Source organism: Balaenoptera physalus, assembly GCF_965194825.1.
Source record: "Balaenoptera physalus genome assembly, chromosome: 2".
NCBI lineage: Eukaryota > Metazoa > Chordata > Mammalia > Artiodactyla > Balaenopteridae > Balaenoptera > Balaenoptera physalus.
Window position 1 is genome coordinate 66,873,656 of NC_138883.1, and position 25,527 is coordinate 66,899,182.

Below are 25,527 nucleotides of genomic sequence, written 5' to 3' on the forward strand. Positions count from 1 at the left end.
ACTTCATCTACAGTTTTCAAATGTTCTAAAATATAACCTCAATAAGTAATTTTGTTAACCAGGTTTATTCATATATATCGATAAATAAATTATATACATATGCTTATCTAGTAAGTGTATACATGTATATTTGCAAACATACACACACAGTTATTTCTTTTCTTTACTTGAAACTTTTGAAAAATATAAGAATACAAAAAACCTAACAAACTCTGTTTCGTATCTCAACATAATAAAAGCCAAATGTGAAAAACCCATAGCAAGCATCATACTCAATAGTAAAAGACTGAACGTTTTTCCTCTAGGATCAGAAATAAGATAAGGATGCCCACTTTTGCCACTTTTATTCAACATAATACTGAAAGTTACAGCCAGAGCAATGAGGCAAGAAAAAGAAATAAACAGCATCCAAATTGGAAAGGAAGAAGTAAAGTTTTCTCTTTTCACAGATGTTATGATCTTATATATATAACCCTGAAGATTCCACAAAAAACTATTGGAGCTAATAAATAAATCTGGTAAAGTAGAGGATACAAAGTCAAAATACAAAAATCAGTTCATTTCTATACACTAACAATGTACAATCTGAAAAGGAAATTATGAAAATCCCATTTATAACAGCATCAAAAAGAATAAATACTTTGGAATTAACTTAATCAAGGAGGTAAAAGACTTGCAAAATGAAAACTACAAAACATTGTTGAAAGAAATTAAAGAAGACATAAACAAACAAAAACATATGCCATGTTCATTAACTGGAAGACTTAATATTAAGATGTCAATACTACCCAAAGCCACCTACAGATTCAATGCAATCCCTATCAAAATGCTGATAATATTTCTTGCAGAAATAAAAAATCCATCCTAAAATTCATATGGAATCTCAAAGGATCCCAAATATGCAAATCAATCTTGAAAGAGAAGAACACAGCTTGAGGACTCATACTTCCTTATTTCAAAACTTACTACAAAGCTATAGCAATCAAAACAGTGTGGTACTGGCATAAAGGCAGACATATAGACCAATAAAACAGAATAGAGAGCCCAGAAATAAACCCTCACATACACAGTCAAACGATTTTTTCACAGAGAGGCCAAGATCATTCACTGGGGAAAAAGCTGGGAAAACTATATCCACATGCAAAAGAATGAAGTTGGACCCTTACCTAACACCACAGACAAAAAATTAACTCAAAATGGATCAAAGGCCTAAATGTAAGAGCTAAAACTATAAAGCTCTTAGAAGAAAACATAGGGCAAGAGCTTCATGTCACTGGATTTGGCAAGGATTTTGTGGATACAACACCAAAGACATAGGCAACAAAAGCAACAATAGACAAATTGGAGTTCATGAAAGTTTTTAAATGTTGTGCATCAGGAGATAATATCAACAGAGTGAAAAGGCAACCCAAAGAATGGGAGAAAATATTTGTAAATCATATATCTTATAGAGATTAATACCCAGAATAGAATATAGAGAGAACTCTTAAAACTCAACAACAACAACAAAATTCAAAAATGGGCAAAGGAAGTGAATAGACATTTCTCCAAGGAAGAGATACAAATGGCCAATAAGCACATGAAAAAATGTTCAACATTAATGATCATTAGGGAAATGTGAATCCAAATTACAATGAGAGGCCACCTCACACTATTAGGATGAATGTCATAAAAAAAAAAAAAGAACACAGGAAATAACAACAGCTGGCAAGAATAGAGACAAATGGCAACCCTTGTGCACTGTTCATGGGAATGTAAAAGGGAAATGCTATGGAAAATAATATGAGTTCCTCAAAAAACTAAAAACAGAATTACCATACTATCCAGCAATTCCACTTCTTGGTGGAATTGAAAGCAGGGTTGACAAAAGGATTGAAGGTTATCAGTATCTTGAAGAGATATTTGTACACTCATGTTCACAGAAGCATTATTCACAATAGCTAAAATGTGGAAACAACCCAAGGGTCCTTTATTGAATGAATGGATAAGCTAAACATGGTCTAGATATGCAATGGAATATTATTCAGCCTTAAAAAGGAAGAAAATTCTGACATATGCTACAACATGGATGAACCACGAGAACACTATGCTAAGTAAAATAAGTCAGACACAAAAAGAGAAATACTGTATGATCCCCTTATATGAGATACTGAAAGTAGTCAAAATGATAGAGATACAAAGTAGAATGGTGGTTGCCAGAGGCAGGGGAAAGTGGCAATGGAGAGCTATTGTTTAATGGATAGGGTGTTTCAGTTTTACAAGATGAAAAGAAGTATGGAGGTAGATAGTGGTGATGGCTGCACAACATTATGAATGTATTTAATACCACTGAACTGTACACTTAAAAATGGTTAAGAAGGTAAATTTTATGTTATGTTTTTTACCACAATAAAAAAGAAAAAAAAAACTCTACTTTGTATTCTGAGACAATAAATTGTTTTAATCTCAAAAGAGAAAACCAATGTACTGCTTATGCTCAATACAAAACAAAGAAAATAACGCTTCATGTAGAAAAAGGTTAGTATAAAATATAGTTTCTTTTATCAGACTATCTGTGTAGCCACGTCCCCAGTCATTCTTGCTACCATATCCTAGTTCTTCACCATAACAAAGTACACTAGAAGCCCTCTTACCTTACGTAACTTGGACTAGTATTGGGCTAAAAGTTTAGGGCAAAATCATAAAAATCTAGCAGAATTACATATTCAGATTTTATCATATGTTCTGTAGGTTCTTTCTCCTCTTTAAAGAGACTGAAATTTAAAATTATGATAAAGCATACAGGCATGGTTTATATAAGAAATCCATTACTGAACTCTATTCACTGGATTCCCTGCATACAAAAAAAGCTACGGCCCTTCATTAAAAGATTGGTGAATAAGTATGCATTTTTATGTTCCAAGCTAAAATAAAATGTTTAAGAATATATATACTTTTTAATGGTCTCCCTCTTTAACTTCTGACTAAACTAACAAGCTCAATATCCCCCATAGATAATTTGATAGCAATATTCTTTTCCATGTAACTAACTTTGTCAATTCTTTCCAAAGCATCCAAGTTAAATTTACAGAGAAATAACTTTCCTCCATTGTGCTCTGCACAATTTTCTACTTTCCATTTTCTCCAATAACATATGCATACCAATTAAAAAGTCAAGTAGTACTATAAAAATTATTACCAAATGTCAATAATCCCCCAGCACTGTCGCATTTCTTACTCCCCAGAGCCAACAACTATTAATTGATTTTTTAACTTCTTATGATGAATTAATCTTAGGCTTACAGAAAGTTGCAAATATAGCCAGAGTCCTCATATACCCTTCACCTAGCTTTCCCTAATGTTAATATTTTATATAACCCTAGTACAATTATCACAACCAGGAAATTAATGTTGATACAATACAATTAGCTAATCTACCAAACCAAGAGTTTGACAATTTTTAGTTATGTCATGACATATTAAAGTATTTAGCTCTTTTTCACAAACACAGGCACACTTTTCATGCACCCATCTTCCCAATGCAATTATATCACAATTTTTATTAGATAATCATGTAAATGTTATTAATAGCTGAGCAATAGAGCACACAATATTATTTTTCCTTTGTCTCCTTGAACTGATAAGATCTTTGCACAGCAGGTGTGTAGGTGTTTCCTTCATTTTCTATGTATTTATTAGCAATTTGTTCCTATTTTCCAGTTGTGCAAATATCAAATACATTAATCAAATGCACTAGGCATTTGAGTTCATCATCTTGAACAACGCTCTGCTGTTCTGTCCCTTTATAATGTCTTTCGAATAACAGAAGTTTTTACTTTTTATGTAATCAAATTAATCAGTTTTTTCCTTTATGGTCTATCTTTCTTGGGTCTTGTTTAAGAAAGCCTTTACTAATACAGTCATTGAGATAGTATCTTATATTGTCTTCTAAACCTTCATAGTTTTGCATTTTACATCTAAGTCCTTAAGCCATCTGAAATTAATTTGTGCGTGTAGTGGGAGGATCCACTATTTTATTTCCATGTGGATAATAAATTGTCCTACCATCAATAGTCTGCAATACTAGCCTTGTCATAAATCAGGTTTCCATACATATATAAGTCTGTTTCTGGACTGTCTATTTGGTTCTACTAGTTTATCTGTCTATCCTTGAGCCAATAACAAACAGGGGGCATATACTGCAGTTTTATAATAAGTCCTCTTATCTGGCAGAGCAAGTCCCCTGTGTTTTCTCTCTCTTCAAGAGTGTCTTACCTATGCACAGGCCCTTTGCTCACCTTTATAATTTGTAAATTCAACTTGGTCAGCACTTAGGACAAGTGAACTTTTGACTGGATTTGCAAGACTATTAGGAAGAACTGAGATTTTTATAAAATTTAGTCTTCCTATCCATGAACATCATTTGTTTTCCAATTATTGACATTTTGAAAATCTTTCAATAAAATTTTAGAATTCTTTTCCTCATGAAAATTGTACATTTTCTTTGTTAGATTTGTTCCCAGGTACCCTGCATTTCTGAAGCTATTTGTATCTCTTTTTTATGATCTATATGAAGTTTATTATAAAATTAACATAAACATCAATCTATATTAAATCTATAGTTGATATAAAATGTGATATCATCCAGTATACATTCACCAAGGATTTAGCAAAAAAAATTATCAATGTTGATTAATAATTGCAACAATCAAGTCTCTCCTGATACATTATGAATTCTTCTTCCACTTTTTAATCCCAAGGATATTCTTCAAAGTTTACACCATATTACTCTTGCCCCATATTGGTATACACCAAAATTCCAATTCATGAGAGTATTCACACATTCATTAGATAAAAATTTACTTTATGACTCCTATGTGCTAGAGACTGGGATAGGCCCTGGTAAAACATCAGTGAATGTCAGAGATATGGTCTGATGGAGCTTAAACTCCAGCAGACAGGAGAGACAGTGGTCAAGTTTTAAAAAGGCTTATTCTGTCTGCATAGCCTATGAATGAAAATGTTTTTAACACCTTTATTGGAGTATAATTGCTTTACATTGTTGTGTTAGTTTCTGCTGTATAACAAAGTGAATCAGCTATACGTATACATATAGCCCCATATCCAATCCCTCTTGCGTCTCCCTCCCACACTCCCTATCCCACCCCTCTAGGTGGTCACAAAGCACCAAGCTGATCTCCCTGTGCTATGCAGCTGCTTCCCACTAGCTATCTATTTTACATTTGGTAGTGTATATATGTCAATGATACTCTCTCACTTCGTCCCAGCTTACCCTTCCCATCCCCATGTCCTCAAGTCCATCCTCTACATCTGCGTCTTTATTCCTGTCCTGCCCCTAGGTTCATCAGAACGATTTTTTTTTTTTTTTAGATTCCATATATATGTGTTAGCATACGGTATCTGTTTTTCTCTTTCTGACTTACTTCACTCTGTACGACAGACTCTAGGTCCATCCGCCTCACTACAAATAACTCAATTTCATTTCTTTTTATGGCTGAGCAATATTCCATTGTGCATATGTGCCACATCTTCTTTATCCATTCATCTGTCAATGGACACTTAGGTTGCTTCCATGTCCTGGCTACTGTAAATAGTGCTGCAATGAACATTGTGGTACATGACTCTTTTTGAATTGTGGTTTTCTCAGGGTATATGCCCAGTAGTGGGATTGCTGGGTCATATGGTAGTTCTGTTTTTAGTTTTTTAAGTAACCTCCATACTGTTCTCCATAGTGGCTGTATCAATTTACATTCCCACTAACAGTGCAAGAGGGTTCCCTATTCTCCACACCCTCTCCAGCATTTATTGTTTGTAGATTTTTTGATGGTGGCCATTCTGACTGGTGTGAGGTGATACCTCATTGTAGTTCTGATTTGCATTTCTCTAATGATTAGTGATGCTGAGCATCCTTTCATGTGTTTGTTGGCAATCTGTATATGTTCTTTGGAGAAATGTTTATTTAGGGCTTCTGCCCATTTTTCAATTGGGTTGTTTGTTTTTTTTTGATGTTCAGCTGCATGACCTGCTTGAATATTTTGGAGATTAATCCTTTGTCAGTTGCTTCGTCTGCAAATATTTTCTCCCATTCTGAGGGCTGTCTTTTCATCTTGTTTGCGGTCTCCTTTGTTGTGCAAAAGCTTTTACATTTCATTAGGTCCCATTTGTTTATTTCTGTTTTTACTTCCATTTCTCTAGGAGGTGGGTCAAAAAGGATCTTGCTGTGATGTATGTAATAGAGTGTTTGTCCTGCCTATGCTTTCCTCTAAGGCTTGTATAGTGTCTGGGCTTACATTTAGGTCTTTAATCCATTTTGAGTTTATTTTTGTGTATGGTGTTAGGGAGTGTTCTAATTTCATTCTTTTAAATGTAGCTGTACAGTTTTCCTGGCACCACTTATTGAAGAGTCTGTCTTTTCTCCATTGTATATTCTTGCCTCCTTTATCAAAGATAAGGTGACCCCAGATGCGTGGGTTTATCTCTGGGCTTTCTATCCTGTTCCATTGATTTATATGTCTGTTTTTGTGCCAGTACCAAACTGTCTTGATTACTGTACCTTTGTAGTATAGTCTGAAGTCCAGGAGCCTGATTCTTCCAGCTCCATTTTTCTTTCTCAAGATTGCTTTGGCTATTCGGAGTCTTTTGTGTTTCCATACAAATTGTGAAATTTTTTCTTCTACTTCTGTGAAAAATGCCATTGGTAGTTTGATAGGGATTGCATTGAATCTGTAGATTGCTTTGGGTAGAATAGTCATTTTTACAATGTTTATTCTTCCAATCTAAGAACATGGTATACCGCTCCATCTGTTTGTATCATCTTTGATTTCTTTCATCAGGGTCTTACAGTTTTCTGCATACAGGTCTTTTGTCTCCTTAGGTAGGTTTACTCCTAGGTATTTTTTTCTTTTTGTTGCAATGGTAAATGGGAGTGTTTCCTTAATTTCTCTTTCAGATTTTGCATCATTAGTGTATAGGAATGCAAGAGATTTCTGTGCATTAATTTTGTATCCTGCTACTTTACCAAATTCATTGATTAGCCCTAGTAGTTTTCTGGTGGCATCTTTAGGATTCTCTATGTATAGTATCATGTCATCTGCAGACAGTGACAGCTTTACTTCTTTTCCGATGTGGATTCCTTTTATTTCTTTTTCATCTCTGACTGCTGTGGCTAAAACTTCCAAAACTATGTTGAATAATAGTGGTGAGACTGGGCAACCTTGTCTTGTTCCTGATCTTAGTGGAAATGATTTCACTTTTTCACCACTGAGAATGATGTTGGCTGTGGGTTTGTCATATATGGCCTTTATTATGTTGAGGTAAGTTCTCTCTATGCCTACTTTCTGGAGGGTTTTTATCATAAATCGTTGTTGAATTTTGTCACAAGCTTTTTCTGCATCTATTGAGATGATCATATGGTTTTTATCCTTCAATTTGTTAATATGGTGTATCACACTGATTGATTTGCGTATATTGAAGAATCCTTGCATTCCTGGGATAAACCCCACTTGATCATGGTGTACAATCCTTTTAATGTGCTGTTGGATTCTGTTTGCTAGTATTTTGTTGAGGATTTTTGCATCTATGTTCATCAGTGATATTGGCCTCTAGTTCTCTTTCTTTGTGACATCTTTGTCTGGTTTTGGTATCAGGGTGATGGTGGCCTTGTAGGATGAGTTTGGGAGTGTTCCTCCATCTGCTATATTTTGGAAGAGTTTGAGAAGGATAGGTGTTAGCTTTTCTCTAAATGTTTGATAGAATTCGCCTGTGAAGCCATCTGGTCCTGGGCTTTTGTTTGTTGGAAGATGTTTAATCACAGTCTCAATTTCAGTGCTTGTGATTGGTCTGTTTATATTTTCTATTTCTTCCTGGTTCAGCCTCGGAAGGTTGTGCTTTTCTAAGAATGTGCCCATTTCTTCCAGATTGTCCATTTTATTGGCATATAGTTGCTTATAGTAATCTCTCATGATCGTTTGTATTTCTGCAGTGTCAGTTGTTACATCTCCTTTTTCATTTCTAATCCTGTTGATCTGAGTCTTCTCCCTTTTTTTCTTGATGAGTCTGGCTAATGGTTTATCAATTTTGTTTATCTTCTCAAAGAACCAGCTTTTAGTTTTATTGATCTTTGCTATCGTTTCCTTCATTTCTTTTTCATTTATTTCTGATCTGATCTTTATGATTTCTTTCCTTCTGCTAACTTTGGGGTTTTTCTGTTCTTCTTTCTCTAACTGCTTTAGGCGTGAGGTTAGGTTGTTTATTTAAGATTTTTCTTGTTTCTTGAGGCAGGATTGTATTGCTATAAACTTCTCTCTTAGAACTGCTTTTGCTGCATCCCATAGGTTTTGTGCTGTCGTGTTTTCATTGTCATTTGTTCTATGAATGTCATTTAAAGTCAAGTGGGAGGAGACAGAAATAAACACTGTCAATTATGAGATAATTGTTGTAAGATATAATCTTACAAATATGTAAACAAACTACTCTTGGCCAATAAAATGAGGAATGCTTAATTCCAATTAAAGAGAATGGGACAAACTTATGAAAGAGGTGATACTTTAAAGAACAGGCTGAATCTCTTTTTTTTTTCCATTTCTGTATAATTTTTTTAATTAATTTTTATTGGAATATAGTTGCTTTACAATATTGTGTTAGTTTCTGCTATACAGCAAAGTGAATCAGCTATACATATATATATATCCCCACTTTTTTGATTTCCTTCCCATTTAGGTCACCACAGAGCAAGGAGTACAGTTCCCTGCTGTATCTTTTTTGAAACTGCATTTTCTGTCTCTTTACTGCTAGTATATAGAAATTTAATTTTCTCGTATATTAACCTTATATGTAGCCACCCTGCTAAATTCCTGTGTTCATTTTAATAACTGTTCTATAGATTTTTTTTAAATTTCTATGTAAATAATGATATTTTCTTCAAATAATGACAGTTTGCGTCTTTTATTTAATTTCTTATTCATGTATGTTAGTATGTGTTTGAACTTATTCTGCAGGTTAGGAGTGCCTGCCTGTATAATGTTAAATAAAAGCTGTGAAACCAGCCTCCTTCTCTTATTCATAATTTTAAGTGGAATGTTTTTAATAGTTCACCAGTGAGTATGATTCTTGCTATGTACTTTTTAGAGATACACTGTATCAGGTTAAATAAAATTCCCTTTTATTCCTAGTTGTAGAAGAGTTTTAATCCTAAGTGGTTGTTGGGTTTTGTAGGATGTTTTTTTGGCACCTTTCTGAATTATAATAAACTATAATATACTTTTTCTCCTTTAAGCTGCTAAAATGGTGAGTTACATTAACACTTTTTTTCTAATGTTGAACCAAACTTGCTTCTCTGTATTAAACCCAGTTTAATCACAGTATAGTTGTTTAATACAATGCTGAATTTGGCTTCCTAATATTTACTTAAGTCTTTTTACATACATTAATTAAGGAGACTGTCCTGTAATTTTCCCTTTTCATTCCAGCCTTCTAAGGTTTAACTAGTCTCATTAACTAAGTTGTAAAGTATTATATATTTTTCTATTCTATGAGTGAGTTTGTGTAAGACTGGGATTACTAGTTTGTGTTGGCTTGCTATCTTCATGGTAATAAGATTTTTAACTACTGATTCCATTTTTAATAAGTATTGAATAATCTAGATTTTCTAATTATTTCTGAACCTGTTTTGGTGATATACATTTTTCCAGGAATTACCTATTTCAAGAAAATGTTCAAAGGTATAGTCAAAGAGCTGTGCAAACATTTTCTCATATTTGAAACCAGTGGTTGCATTTGTCAAGTCCCTTCTTTAGTTCCAATTTATTTATAGGTTGTCTCTCCATTTTTTTTTTTTTTTTTAACTCTACCTTCCCAGGCATTTGTCTAATTTATTAGTTTTTTTTTTTTTTTTTTGGTTCTGTCGGTCCTCTCTACTGTATCTTTGTTTTCAAATTCATTAACTTCTGCTCTTAATCACGTCTTTCCTTCTACTTTCTTTGGGTTTATTGCATTATTCTAACTTCTTAAGTTAAATAGTTATCTTACTTATTTTCAGCCTTTCTTCTTTTTAAATATAAACACTTAACAACCATTTATCTCTAAATATTACTTTAGCTTTATCCCACATGTTTTCATTTTCATTATTTCTTCTTCCAACTATGAGTTATTTAGAAATTGTTTTTAATTTCCAAATGTGTAGATGTTTTTAGTTACTATTTTATTATAAACCTCAAAATTAATTGTGTTATATTAGAGAACGTGATCTGAATGATACCAATCTTTGAAATTCACTGAAACCTGTTTCAGGGGCTAGCACATGGTCAATTTTTACAAATGTTTCAGGTATACTTGAAAGGAAGAGTCTATATATAGCCATTAGAGCAAGCTTATTTATAGGTAGTAATTCCTTACTTTCAGTAATACTTTTGCTTTAAAAGTCTTTAAAGTCTATTTTGTCTATTAACATTACACCCACTTTCATTTTGCCTGATTTATCATTTCCAATCCTTTAACTTTTAACCTATGTATATTTTTATGTTTTAGGCATATCTCTTCTAAATAGCTTTAACCTATCTGGATTTTGTTTTTGTTTTATTTTGGTTTTGTTTTTTCCAGTCTTACAATATTATTCTTTTAACTGAAGAGTTGTAAAATATTAATATTTATGTTGCTGATACATTTGAATTCACATCTATTATTTTGTTTTGTACTTTCTCTTTGCTTAACTTTTTTGGGGGGCAGCCTTATTTTTTTTTATTGTGATTCTTTCCCTCATTACATTTTTCCCTCTTTTAAAATAGAAATCATACACTCCATTTCTATTTTTAAAATGATCACCCAGTTATTTAAACAAATATTTAAAGTATAAAGGTAATCAATACCCCTAACTTTTCTCCTTCGAATGCTTAAAATCTAATCACTCTCCTTCCCAGGCCAATTTATATGCTATTGTTTTCCTATATTTTAGTTCTGTCTTGGAAAACTCTCAATCATTCTCTCTTTAAATATTGCCTCTGTCACATTTTCTCCATTATCTCCTTCTAGAAGTCTGATTAGACCTGTGATGGACCTTCTCATGCTGTCCTCCATGTCCCTCAAACTTTCATTTTTTGTTCCCCAGTCTTCTCTATATGTTATATTCTGGGTATTTTCTTTTCATCTACATTCTAGTTAACTAATGTCCTCTTTAGGACATTTGTGTCTAATCTTTTGCTTTATCTGTCCTTTTTTTCTTTTCTTTGCATTCTACCCAGAGCCGAGGACAAGTCCAGCATATATCCCAATAACCACCAACGTAAGGAAGAGTTATTTCATTGGTCATTTATTAAGGATGTCATCCTTTGGGCATCCCAGCTTTTACATGGTGATTCTCCATCGAAACTTCCTCCCTTCTTAGGTGCCAAATCTCATCTCCATTCCTTCAGAAACAGACCTATAAAATATAGGCCCTAAGCCACCAAGGATCAGCAGGTAATACCTGGGTAAACATCAATTCCAATGCTCACCTATACCAATTAGCTCACACTTTCTTATTATTTCTAAGTTCTGAGAAATTCTCTTCCTTTCCTACTACCTCAGTCATGCATTGAAAAGTACTTTTTGTTAATATTCCACGTAATATTTTAAGGTATATTGTTACAAGAAGCGTTTTTCTAAACATTGTCTGCCACACTGCCAGAACTAGAAGTGGAAAGCTGCTGACTTTTATTCAGTGATCTTATATCCCCCAAGATATCTTACAGAATTCTCATTATTTTTCAAGTCATTTTCTGATCATATCTTTGAATTTTCTAGGTAGACAAACATATTACATAGGTAGACAAACATATTACAAAGAATTCACGACAACTCTCTTTTCTTTTCCACCATTAATAACCCTTACTTCTTTTTCTTGTTTTAGTGCATTGGCTAAAACCTGCAGTAGCAATAGCAGCCTCATCTTGTTTTTAATGTAACATGGAAAAGATTACACCAAAATAAATTAAGAGAATCTGAGTATCATCTATTGACTTTCTCCTCCATTGAAACAGATGGTCTAAGTAGTTTGACTCTATTTAAAACAAGGGCTTAAAGTTCAAACTGGAATTAGAAATTGAAACTAGGTGATATGCACTAAATGTCTGTGGCCCCCCAAAATTCTTATGTTGCAATCCTAACCCCCAATGTGATGGTACTAGGAGGTAGGGCCTGTGGGGTGATTAGGTCATGACAGTGGAGCTCTCATGAATGGGATGAGTGCCCTTATAAAAGAGATCCCAGAGAGTTCTCTTGCCCTTTCCACCACGAGAGGACCCAATGAGAAGATGGTCATCTGTGATCCAGGAGGCAGGAACTCACCAGACCAGAATCTGCTGGCACTTTGCTCTTGGACTTTCCAGCCTCAAGAACTGTGAGAAAAGAATGTCTGTGATTTAAGCCACCCAACATATGGTATTTTTGTTACAGTAGCCTGAATAGACTAGGACACTGGGTCAGTCAAATGTCTTTTCACGGGACTTCCCTGGTGGCACAGTGGTTAGGAATCTGCCTGCCAGTGCAGGGGACACAGGTTCGATCCCTGGTCCGGGAAGATCCCACATGCTGCAGAGGACTAAGCCCGTGAGCCACAACTACTGAAGCCGCGCGCCCTAGAGTCCACGCATTGCAACTACTGAGCCCACGCACTGCAACTACTGAAGCCCGCATGCCGCAACTACTGAGCCCGTGTGCTGTAACTACTGGAGCCCACACGCCTAGAGCCCGTGCTCCGCAACAAGAGAAGCCACGGCAATGAGGAGCCCGTGCACAACAAAGAGTAGCCCCCATTCGCCGCTACTAGAGAAAGCCCGCACGCAGCAACAAAGACCCAACACAGCCAAAAAAAAAAAAAAAAGTCTTTTCACAAAATTGAAAATCAAAATCTCGAACACTGTAAAGGAACAATCTTTAATCTACTTTATTAGTATGTTAAATCCTAATCTAGAGAAAATATGTACTTTAAATATTTCTTGTACTTTAGTGAAAAAGCAATTGTAAACCAAAAGCTCAGCACTGTGAGCAGATTCATCACCATGTTACTTCAAAATTTACCAGTGAATAATGTATACTGAAACTCCTAAACATGTAGGGCATATACATTAAAGAGAAAGTTAAAGGCACATTCTTCACTGTCTTCTCCTATGTATCAGTAAACAAAATTGATACTGCCGGAAAGCATTTTACTCTAATTAATAAAATTACCAGAATGGAATGTTGGCATAGGCTGAAGCCATACTTTTAAATTAATAGAGAAAGACTCTGAACAACTCATGATTACAAGTACAAATTAGTTTATTTGTCCTAGACTTTAAATTAAAGAAAACGTGTACAGCCATTCCTCCACATAGACTTAATAGAAAAACTAACAAAGTACTACTGAAAGTTTACATAGATTCTTTGGAATCCATTGCCCCATGAGTAACAGCATTTTGAAGAGACCATCATTAGCAGAACTTACCATGACACAGATCATTATTTCCCACTTCCTCATATCTTCACAGTAGCTCATGCATTGAAGCACAAAAGATTCTTACTGTAAGTCAAACTATTTCAATTGCCACAATGCCACTCACGGAATGAATGACACACTGCCACATCCTCCTCATTCTACTACAACAAAGTTCTATCATTTCTAATAGGTGCAAATTTAATTAATGGATTATATGTCACCAGTGGATTTCAAACGGATTTAGAGATTACTTTTATATTATAAATTAATTGTCAAGCTAGAATAGACACTGTGACCATGTCAAAATGAAAAGCTAGGTAAAAAAGAAATAGGTATAAGAAAGGCTGTTTTAAACCTTTCTATTAAAGTTGACATCATTAAATTTTCCAAGGATAATTCTGATCTAGAATCAGGTCTTCTTTCTGCAGGAATCCCATTGTTCATGAATCAGCTAAATAGTAGACGTTCCCATTTACTTGGTATTAGCAATAAGCCTGAAAAATCTCTGTACCTTCTACTCTGCTTCCTAGCTCCAAAAATAAAGGAAGCATTTTAAATACAGTTGAACACCAAGGTCAGGAATATATGTCTTTAAAAAATTATAACTTGGCATCATAACTAAAGGCATTAAATCCATTTTTTAAATGCAGACAGTGTAGCCAAGAATACACAACCTCATTTCATGAGTTTTAAGAAATATTTAAACATAGAGTCAAGTAAATAATAAAACAGTTTTATAAAAACAAGCCTTTATCCACATATTAATGAGAAGACACTCAAAGGTACAAGAACTTCAGAAAATAAGAAAGGACATCCAGTGCAAATTTTACAATTTCACTTTCTCACATCTACTTTCCTATTCCTTCTTTTCTTTCTGAAACCAAGATCCTTTCTTAGGAGAAATCAGATGTAAGAAAGGAGTTGCAACCACTATTTTCCTTTCAGGAGGACTTCAAGTGGCTGTGAGACAAAGTAGTTCTACCAATTAATAGTACCCAGGAAAGGTTTAGAATACCCTACTTGTTTACCTCAAAGAAAAGAAGGATTTAGAGAGAAAGTGAGTAAAGATGAGAATGAAATGGGTCAAAATTCAAGTGCCAACCTGGAGGGCCCATAGGCAATATAATAATACTGCAAATAGAAGTGGAAAGGAGGGGGATCTAGAATATTAGAGAAGGGAGCAGAAAGTACGACTACAAAGAAAATTCTTCAATGTTTTTACAATTGTATACCTATCACTCAGTATTAAAATTTTGTTTATCTTCAGCATACTTTCCATTTCTGTACCACCTTGCGACCCTATCACACCATCCCAGAAACCCACTCATCTCAGAGGTGAAAGCCATTCAGGCACATCTTTCTTAAAATCTAACCTTTTTCCCAATTAGAAAACTGCCCCTTTCTTTTCCAACCCATCCCTTCCCACAACTAAAACTCTCATTTTCTCATGTGGGTGGTTTCCATTAGGAAAAGAACTGGATATGAGTAAACCACATTGAGAACTTAAGCTTTGTAGAGGATATAAGTATTTTTTAAATGGAAGGTGCTTCATAGAATATAATGGAATAATGTATAAAGAGATATTTTGGAGCAATGGTCATTATCTCAAATTCTTGTCTAATCTGGGGCTAGGAGTTTCTTCATTTAGTTAACCATTCAGCAAATATTTACTGAGTATCTAGAAATATAGGGATAAACTTGGCATCCTACTTCTGAACCTTGTCAGTTTATACTGCAGAGTTTAACAGGAAGAGCGAAAGGAGGGCTAGGAAAAAAATAGGTGATAACAGGACTATAGGTAAGGATGATAAATACTTGCTTTACATACTCCAACAACCCATACACCACCATCCTGGCCTCCATCCTGCTTTACACCTGCCCTTGGCATCACGAACTGAGCACTAACTGATCACATTCTTTCCTGCTGAAACCAGGTGTGGATCAGAATTTTTTCAACATTATGTTCCAGATAACCAGTTGGTATTTAAAATGAAAACTATGTGTTATCTCCAAGTTAAAGGAGTAGTCAGGCATCTGTGAAAGAAAAAAATTTTAAGATGACAGAAGGAACCACTTATATTCAGTCTAGAAGAGTAACAAAAATAGCAGTTATGTTATGTGTCATACAGCACTGCACAGATACTTTAAGATACTGTACTTCACTGAATCCTAATAACAATCCTATGAAGCAGTACTATTTCCATTTCACACTTGAGGAAAGTGGAAGGCTATCCCCAGCCTCTGCTTATCTAAATCCCTTTCTTCCATGGCAGCCTCCAAACCAGCTCTCCATAGCCATCCCCTCTTCTAATCTCCTCCAGCATCGGACACTTAACAAATGTTACGCTGTATGATTATTTATCTTTTTCATGCCTCTATCCTGCCTCTCCCACTAAATACAATATTCCCCTTCCTTACTATAGCTGGTGCTCAAAAATACATGTTTACATAATGGCTAAAACAATTTTGTAAATAGCCAAACAGTCTAAAGTAAATAGATAGTAAAGGAAAATTGCACACCCTATATTTGGTCACTCAGGCATTTTTAGTACAGTAAAATATTATTTACTGTAAGAAATTAGCCACTTCTAGCTGTGGCCTTGGAAAGTTGTCTTCACATGACATATGACATGTTTATATGTCATACTTCATATAAAGTAGTTAAAGATCAGAAAACTAGACTGCCCAAAGTTATACAGCTAGCAACGAAATCAGTAAGGATCTTAGTCTAGGCCTGTTTCATCCCAAGTCCCATATTCTTACCACACACATCTCCAAAGAAGCAGAAGGTTTAAGGTCATGCCAACATACATGAGATCAAAAGATAACACACATTTGGAAGGTTAGCTAATATAGGAGCAGATTTTTCTTCTATTGCTTGATGATGCCCAGACAAGTTCCCTGAAATAATTTAACAAGCTCTGATACACCAAGTTATTCTGTAATGAATGTGTATCATCTTTAAGCCAACAAAAAGGTCTTAGCTAGGGTTACAGCTGTAAAATTGCAGTTGACTATGTTTGGTTATTTTGATATATCTTTTAACTGAATTTCTGTAATCTCTATCTTTCTGTTTATATGGTGACATTTCCAGCCTTCTTATCAAATTTACATGACATATTAACACTGGTTTTATTAGCCCACCTAGCTTCTAAAAACCTCAAATTCATTTTTAAGCAGAAACAGTGAGCTCCAAGTACAGGGGATTCAGGAGCTGTAATTTGAAACATACTAGCAATACATGCCCACAAGGCAAAATAAGAGCATTTTAGCAGCAAATTAGCAAAACAGGAGTGACGTACTGGAACAAGAAAAAGTTATCTTAGCCATGTGACAAGGGCTTAGCACAAAACTGTACTTCTTACAGTAACTAAAATACCTATTAATGTGTATATTGTGAAGCAACAAAAAAGTCTAAACATTAAAAAATTAGACAAAATTATGACAGCCAGCATTAAAAAAAATAAGAATATAGAATACAATAGAGAAAATAAAGAGATGTACAGCAAAAGAGAAAACTCTGGCTTCAGTGCAGTCTATACACAAAAGAATTACATTAAACTCAATTTGTTTTAAGAGTAAAGGAAAAGATACAAAGCATAAAAATGAAAAACCATTTTAAGAAGACTACTAAAAAAATTAGTATTTATTAAATAAAAGATAATACATCTACAAATACTGAGGGGCCAACTCCTTTCTATAAACATTTTGTATATACAATAAAAGCCTTACTACATTACCCATTTAAGTTACGCTAGAGATCTGGGGACTTACATGAATGGCCCATGTATCAGAGTATCTAGATAAGAAACCAGAAAAAAAGAATTAATAGGAAGCAGAGTCACTGATGTCTGTGACCCCACAGTAAATTGAAGACTACTCAGAAGGGTAATAAACCTTTGCAATGTTAGCTAGTTTTTTATTTTGGTTATGGGATACCATTAAAGCATTTACAGAATAGTAACTGATTTAAAAATTCCATTCTCTGCCATTTAAAATTATAGGCAATTAACTTATGTAATAGCTATAACCCTAAGAAAGATTAAATATAAATCATATTTCTGTAAAAATGAGTTTCATTTTAAGGCATCAATGAACACTCACCACATAAGAGATTTCTCTCCATTCACTCTCTCATTCAACATATTACTGAGCACCTACTATACCAAGCATGAGGTCTGGAACTAGGGATACAATGGTGAAGAAAAATACACATAGTATCTTCCCTCATGAAACATAAAGTCTATGGGACAGACAGATACTAATCACACAATCACTAGACAAATGTAAACCTGTAACCAAAACAAGTCTTACAAAGGAGAGCACAGAATTCCCTAGTTGCAGAGATCTTTGGTATAAAGGAAAACTTCTTCATTATTCAAAGAAGCACCCCACAAACTTGATAGTTTTATAAAGTTTAGTTTTTATATATTGGTATCTTTTAAATCAGGGCACAGATATTGAAAATATTATTATTGGAGAGGAAAAATGCCATCATTTATCTAAGGAGAAAGGAAACTTTAAATGTGTATTACTCAATACCTGAGATAGCCCCTTTCTCAAAAATGTCACTCATGCTAAAAAAAGTTAAGTTAAAATTTGAGAAATAATTTAGTTTTCAAACAAATAACCAAAAACCTGGAATAGTATTAAATTTCAAAAGTTTTTAGACATAGGCATTTTTATGATATCTAGCCTTCAAAGAAATAGCCAATGGATAGGAAGTATGAAGACAGCATTCTGCATAAAAAGCTTTGTTAGGTTTTCTCTTTACACACATTTGCAGTTACCTGGACTGACCCCAATGACAACTAGTTCATGTCTTAAAGACTTCCTCTGTATACATGGCTAATGTTTTTGACAACACTATCACTACTGAAAAAGTGAAGCTTTAATTTGAATCTCCTAACAGCAAAGAGCTAAACTTGTCAAAGTCTCGTGAAAGATATGCAAATATTAAAGAGATTATTTACTCCCCCTTGACCACATACAATGTATACTTAAAAGCATTTAAAAAAAAAAAAGATGTCAGCTGTCTCAACTCCAGGTGCATAGTGTGTGATCTCCTCATTAACTCCAATTATACAGTTAGGTAAATTAAGTTGCCTAAAACATTTAAAACTACATTTACAAATCAAATAAATCTGATACTCTCAAACCTTACAAATGCCTGACAGGGTAGCCTTACCATCTACCAAAAGCATTCTAAATACCCAAGCAACAATTGTAAATATAATAAACAGAACTAATAAATGAAATAAATCCAATTATCTTGAATGCTCTAACACTATTTAGAAACTTAACCAAACGATTTTACATCTTTTAAATTAAAATCCTCCTAGGTATGGTGTAGCAGCAAACTGGGAAAAAACTCTGGTTCCTGAAGACCTTGCGGAATAAAACTGTCTTATCAGTCCTGTATGGATTGTGTCGTCTTATGTGAAAGAGAAATAAACCTTGTTTAAGCTAACACTGCGTTGGGTTTTCTTTCACTCACATCTAAAAATAATACTAATTAATACATAATATGTTTAATATCAAAGAAACATTTCAAATTAAAATTACAAAGCTAACATGACATTCTCTAATAGGTTTAATTCTCTTAAATGCTTCTAACACATTTAAAAACAAATACACACATATAATATCACAATGATTATAAAATTTCTTCCTAAACTTAATACAAAAATGTTAATAATACTAATGGATTTGATTTGTTTCATAAAGTAGCACGTTTACCAAGATATGGTGAAGGATACAGATTATCAGTCAGGGTCAAACAGGGTCACAGAACCTAGGGGCTTCTTCCAGGAGAGTTCTACCTGGCTAGCATGCTAAGTTTTGTTGTGTTGTTGTTGTTGTTGTTTTAATGGTACTAGGACTTTTCAAGCCAATGGCTTTGCTTACAACTCGATATATCATGTTCCTTCAATTCTTTTAAGCAACCTCCCAACATGTCATTTAATTGCCTACTTCAAATTGGTGATATTCTGTACGCTATACTCAGATTCAACTAATCTCTTTTCTGACTGATTGGATTCTGCTTTCCTTTCTTATCTTTCTCATCTGACTCAATGCCACAATGCTACATTCACTTTATTGGCAGGAAAGATGGAACAGAGAAATTAGTTTATTGCTGTTGTTTTTACAAATGATAATCAACAATTAGGTATGATAGAAATCAACTCTGTAAAACAGAACCTTACATGTCTACCATTATTGATTACTTGACTTCCACAGCTGGCTACTTATACAGCCTTATTTATTACCATAAAAGGTTAAAGTTAATCTTTTCAAAGGATGACCTTTGTAAGGCCAAGAAACATTCCACACTTTCAATGGGTTTTTGAAAATGAGTATGTCTAAGTGAAGGTGCAGTGTGTAAATTCAAGTATTTCACAGTGACTGCAGTTTGTCTATTCCTTGGAGCTGAGGAACTTAGATTTTAGGGAAAAAATCACAGACTTGCAATAGGGAAATAGATTAAGAGAATCTGATGAACCCAGCTGTTTCTTTCCATACCATGAGAATTAGGTAAGCATAAGCATAAAGAAGTAAGGAAGTGTAAAGAACTGATTACACTGCTTTTCCTCTTCCACTGTATTGCTCACCGTTTTGTACCAGGTGATTAAAAATCCATTCACTATATCACTTCAGAATATGCCTAGAAATAATGTTCAAATCCTGCAACCTTATTTAAGCGGGATACTGACAAAGTGACCACAGCCAGGAATACAATCAGAATGATAAGCATACTCAAAACTGCCTCATATGAGAAAAAGCTGAAGGCCGGACATTGTTTAGCTGAGAAAAAACTGATCATGGTGTACAAATATTTCACAGGTTATGAAAGGAAAAAGAATTAGATTAGTTCGTTCTCATGAGGGCAGAACTCCTAAAAGCATGTGAAAGTTATAAGAAGGCAGATTTGTGGGATGAATTGGGAGATTGGGACTGACATATATACATTATTGATACTATGTATAAAGTAGATAACTAATGGGAACCTACTGTTTAGCACAGGGAACTCTACTCAGTGCTCTATGGTGACCTAAATGGGAAGGAAATCCAAAAAAGAGGGGATATACGTATACAAACAGCTGATTCACTTTGCTGTACAGCAGAAACTAACACAACATTTTAAAGCAAATATATTCCAATAAAAATTAATTTAAAAAATAATAAAGCAGATTTTTGTTCAAAATTATAATAAATAGAGCTATCATGAAACAGCAAAATCTACCTCACTGGAGGTGTCTGACAGAAGCTAGGTCATCACTTACCACATATTTGTGGATTCCGTTATTTTCAAATTCACAAACTGAGAGTTTCACACATAGCCAAAGATGCAAGGCAGCAGCCTCTTTCCCCAATGTTCCAAATTCACCGATAATTACCAAATATCATCCAATAAATGTTCTCTTTCTGTGTATAACAAGGAATGACTCACACTTCCCCCAAGATTTTCTTAATGATTTATAGAAAGACTGAATTAAACCTAAAATATCCATCCATGTCCATTAATGAGTTAAAAGTGAAAGATGCATGTAACATACAGCTTACATATAAACACAGCTTACATAAATAATTGCCACTATTATGCTTCAAAGTCGAATAAACACTCTGATATACAATATTTTCTTCTCTCTTCCTCTGGATAATCTTCTTATGCACAAATACATTATGGGTTACGGAGTATCTAGATTCTGGCCCATTACCCTGGGCAAACTTTATTAATTTTTTATCTCACTCTCCTTATCTGTAAAATAACAGAGACCTGCTGATGCCCTTAATCAAATTAGGTAATCTAACATTATTTCTCCTTCCCTGCTTTCATCAATTCTCCAGTGCACACAGAGAAAATAACTTGGGAGTGACTATATATACAAAAAGGCAGAAAGATGACAATCTGTAAGTTGGATTTCCTCTCATTTCAAATCCTAGGTTTGCATCTTGAAACACCTCTGTTTCTGAGGGAGAGGGGCCAGATGGTTACTATAACCCAGCTCCCCTGACTTTGCTGACTATCTGTCATTTGCCCCTCCAGTTCACCCTCTATCTGACCCAGGGGTTCTTCTATGGACTGCATCAAAAGCAGATCAGAAAGAGGAAGGCGGTGGGGGGGGGTTGGTTTGGGTATTTCATTTCCTGGTTTTCTCTCTGTGGGGTGATCTTGGGCTGGCTGGGTGCCTCTACCGAGTGTCACTGCTCCTCCCAAGACAGCCATCTCTACGAGGACTGCCTCCTTCCAGGTTTGATATGCTCCCTCCCCTCACCTCTTCAGGCCTAGAGGTAACTGCTCAACTGTTATCAACAGTTATTATCCTACCTCTTGTGGTTTTCCCACACTTCTTCCACATATTTATAAACAGTCTCTCTCAAATAATTTGAAAAGTGCTTCCGCGTTTTTGTTGGAAAGTGACCCCAGGAAATAGATCTTTGAAATGAGATTGAGATTACTCTAGAAACTCAGGAATAATCTCCATAGCAGGAGAAATTGGGACCAAAGGGAATGCATTTAGTGTTTTCAAGATTCATGATTATACAAATCAGATGAAGGGCAAAACTGGGAGATCCTATGGTGTGATGGTTAATTTTATGGCAATTTGACTGAGTCACAGGGTACCCAGATATTTGGTTTAACATTATTCTGGGTGTGCCTGTGAGGGTGTTTCTGGATGAGATTAACATTTGAATCAATAGACTGAGTAAAGCAGATTGCCCTCCCCAGTGTAGGTGGGCCTCATCCAATCCATTGAAGGCCTAAACAGAACAAAAAGGCAGAGTAAGGGAGAATATACCCTCCCTGCCAGGCTTCAAGCTGGAACATCAGTCTTCTCCTGCCTCCAGACTCAGACTGGAATTTACACCACCAGCTCTCCTGGTTCTCACACCTTTCGACTTGGACAAGAATATACCATCAGCTCTGCTGGGTCTCCAGCGTGCTGACTGCAGATCCTGGGACTTCTCAGCCTCCTTAACCACATAAGCCAGTTCCTTATTATCCATCTATCTATCTGTACCTCCTATTGGTTCTGCTTATCTGAAGAGCCCAGACTAATACAAATGGCTACGGCACTTAATTGCTATGAAAAAAAGGTGACTGTAAAGATTGTGGACTCATCTGACTTCCTAGAGAGTATATAGGAAGAAAAAAGAAAAAAGAAAAGCTATGAACATAACTTTGCTTCTGGCCACGAAAAAGTAAAAGCAGGATTTACCCTGTAACTACCTCCCGTAGCACTCCACCCCCCTGCCCCACCAACACAAGCACACTTTGAAAAACGAGAAAACTGGACCGAAACATATAAAACTACGTTTTCAGACACAGGGCAATAGGCAGGAAGACCACAATCCTTGAAAGAAGGGAAACAAGAAGATGAGCCCTACGACTGCCCCAGTTTACTGCCCTAGAGGCAGTTTCCAGGCTGCAGCACAGGAAGGGGGAATCCAAACAAAGCCCAGTAACATTGCTGAACTGAGAAAAAAATATTCAGAGTTAGGTGAAGCCAAGGCAGCGAGAATTTACGGGGCAGTATATCAGAGAGGAGAGAGCAACACAGAGAACTGCACAGGGGACCTGAGGAGTCTCTAGCTGAGTATTCATCTGCACATGAGTGAGAGGAAATTCCCTGGGAAAGAATCAGCAGAGAGCTGCAATTCCCAAAGATCACATACAGCTGGAAACAGTTTCTATGCTCCCACCAACCAGAGAGGAAAGATCTCCTAACACATGGTAGAGTCCTCTGAAAGGAATCAGAGTAGTTCTGGGGTAAATTAGCCCTAGGCTAAAGGCTGCTCTGGACCCACTCGAAGTTTAAAAGCTGTCCTCAAAAGAATCAAACTGATTCCAGGTAACTTAATTGCATATAATAAGAACTGGCAAACTCTTTCTGTAAAGAACCAGACAATAAATATTTTAGTCTTTTTTCTATGGATGGACCTCCTGAACTCGGCAGAGTGTGTCAAGATATTCATGACAATTGAGGCTGAACAAAATCATTTTCCATTAAAGAAGACACAAATACTTAGGTGGGCCTTGCTGACTATCTTCCTAAAACCAATCCCATTTATTGTATAAATAAACTAAGTCTTGGAGAGTTTAAGTCAACTTGCTCAAAGTAAACAAAGGTAATAACATAGCTTGCAGTCAGGATTTGACTCCAAGTCTCTCAGACTCTAAAATCTACGGTAACAACTATATCTTATTGCCTCCCTTGTAATGATTCTTTTGCTATCCCCATCTAACCGATAAATTTCATCAGCGCATGCTATCACCTTAATTGAAGCATCCTCTGTTGCTACTGACTACTTGCAATAATGGTGAAAGGCGGTGAGCATTTACTGAGAACCTTTAAATTTATTATCTCACTTATTTTTCATACAGCCTTCAAAGTTGTAGACCTTGCCCACGCGCACACAGCAGTAAATGGCGCCATCAGAATTGGGGGCTGGGTCAGTGAGACTCCAAAGCCCAAGAGCTTCCCACCACAGCACACTGTCTTAATAGCAGCACAAATCATAGGCCTCAGAGCGGTCCAAAGTTAAGAAGTATAAGAAAAACTATGTCCCAAACCATAGAAAGGGAAGAGGGAATGCAAGAGGGAAACTGGGAACGGCTATTTGGGAAGGGGAAAGCTTCACTGAGAAGTGTGACATGTTTTCTGTGCACCTTGGCTCATATGGTTTCCCTGTTTCCATTAAGGTCCAATTTAATTCTATCAAATTCATAAAGCCATTTTCTACCTCCCCTTGCCCTCTCTGGTCTCCTATATTCTTTAAACCAATTATGTGATAGCATAAACTACATTATACTGCTATTTCTGAGCATTTATTAATCAGATTACAAGCAGCTTGAGGACATTTTTTGTATCTTATAGTCTACATTCTAACATGACTGCAGCATCTGTGTTGATGATGATCATATTCAAGTATTATATTTTTGAAAAATTAACTAGAAGTTTTTCAAAAATAGATTATCAATTCCAGGTACCTTAATGCCAATATAGTAAACAAAGAGAGAAAAGACCTAGTTCAACTCTCTACAGGACTTGTTTCCGAAGTGCCACATTTAAATAATATTTCCAGACTTTAGACACAAACTAATTCATTTGTAAAGCACTCATTTCCACATTACTTTAAAAAAGGAAGAAAAAAAAAATGAGGTCAATAATTTCCTGAAATCTATAACAAGCATGAAGCTTACCAAACTAGAAACCCAGACTTCTAACTTCTGGTTGAAGAACTTTCCATTAGACCAGTAGGTCTCCAAGTACAGTCTCTGGTCCTCTAGAGATTCCAAGAATCTTTCAGATGATCCAAGTGGGTAAGACTGTTTTCATAAAAATACTAAGATGTTATTTGGCCTTCCTCTGGGTCAACTTTTACACAGATGGTCGAAAAGCAATGATGGGTAGAACTGATGGCACCTTAGCACAAATCAAGACAGTGGTACCAAACTGTACTAGTAGTCTTCATATTCTTCCCCAGCATGAACTACAGTAAAAATAAATGCCAGTCCTGGATGAAGTAGTGAAATTTATTTAATTTATTAAATCTTGACCCTTCAGTACACATCTTTTTAAAATTCTATGTGACAAAATGGGAAGTACAAATAAAGCACCTCTGCAGCACACTGAATTACAATTCTCAAGGGAAAGCACTTGTGCAATTGTTTGAGTTGTAAGCTAACTGGACATATTTTTCATGGATCACCATTTTTACTTGAAAGACGACACAGAGAACAGACTTGTGGTTGCCAAGGGGAATGCGGGTTGGGGAGGGAAGGAATGGGAGTTTGGGATTAGCAGAGGCAAACTATTATATATAGGATGGACGAACAACAAGGTTCTATTGTATAGCACAGAGAACTATATAAAATATCCTGTGACAAACCATAATGGAAAAGAATATATATATATAAAACTGAATCACTTTGATGTACAGCAAAAACTAACACAACATTGTAAATCAACTATATCAATAAAATGAACTTTTTAACAAAGAAACTACTACTTGTCAAATTTTCGTGTAGTATCAAAGAAGAAAATTGACATTTATTTGAAATGACTACTAAAATA

The 25,527-nt window shown here is 35.2% G+C and overlaps 1 protein-coding gene across 7 annotated transcripts in view; it reads right to left on the bottom strand.

The window, feature by feature from the left end:
• The window catches only part of NUBPL (NUBP iron-sulfur cluster assembly factor, mitochondrial), a 329,428-nt gene that overhangs the window by 148,357 nt on the left and 155,544 nt on the right, over positions 1 to 25,527 (bottom strand). The gene's annotated exons all lie outside the window — the stretch shown is intronic.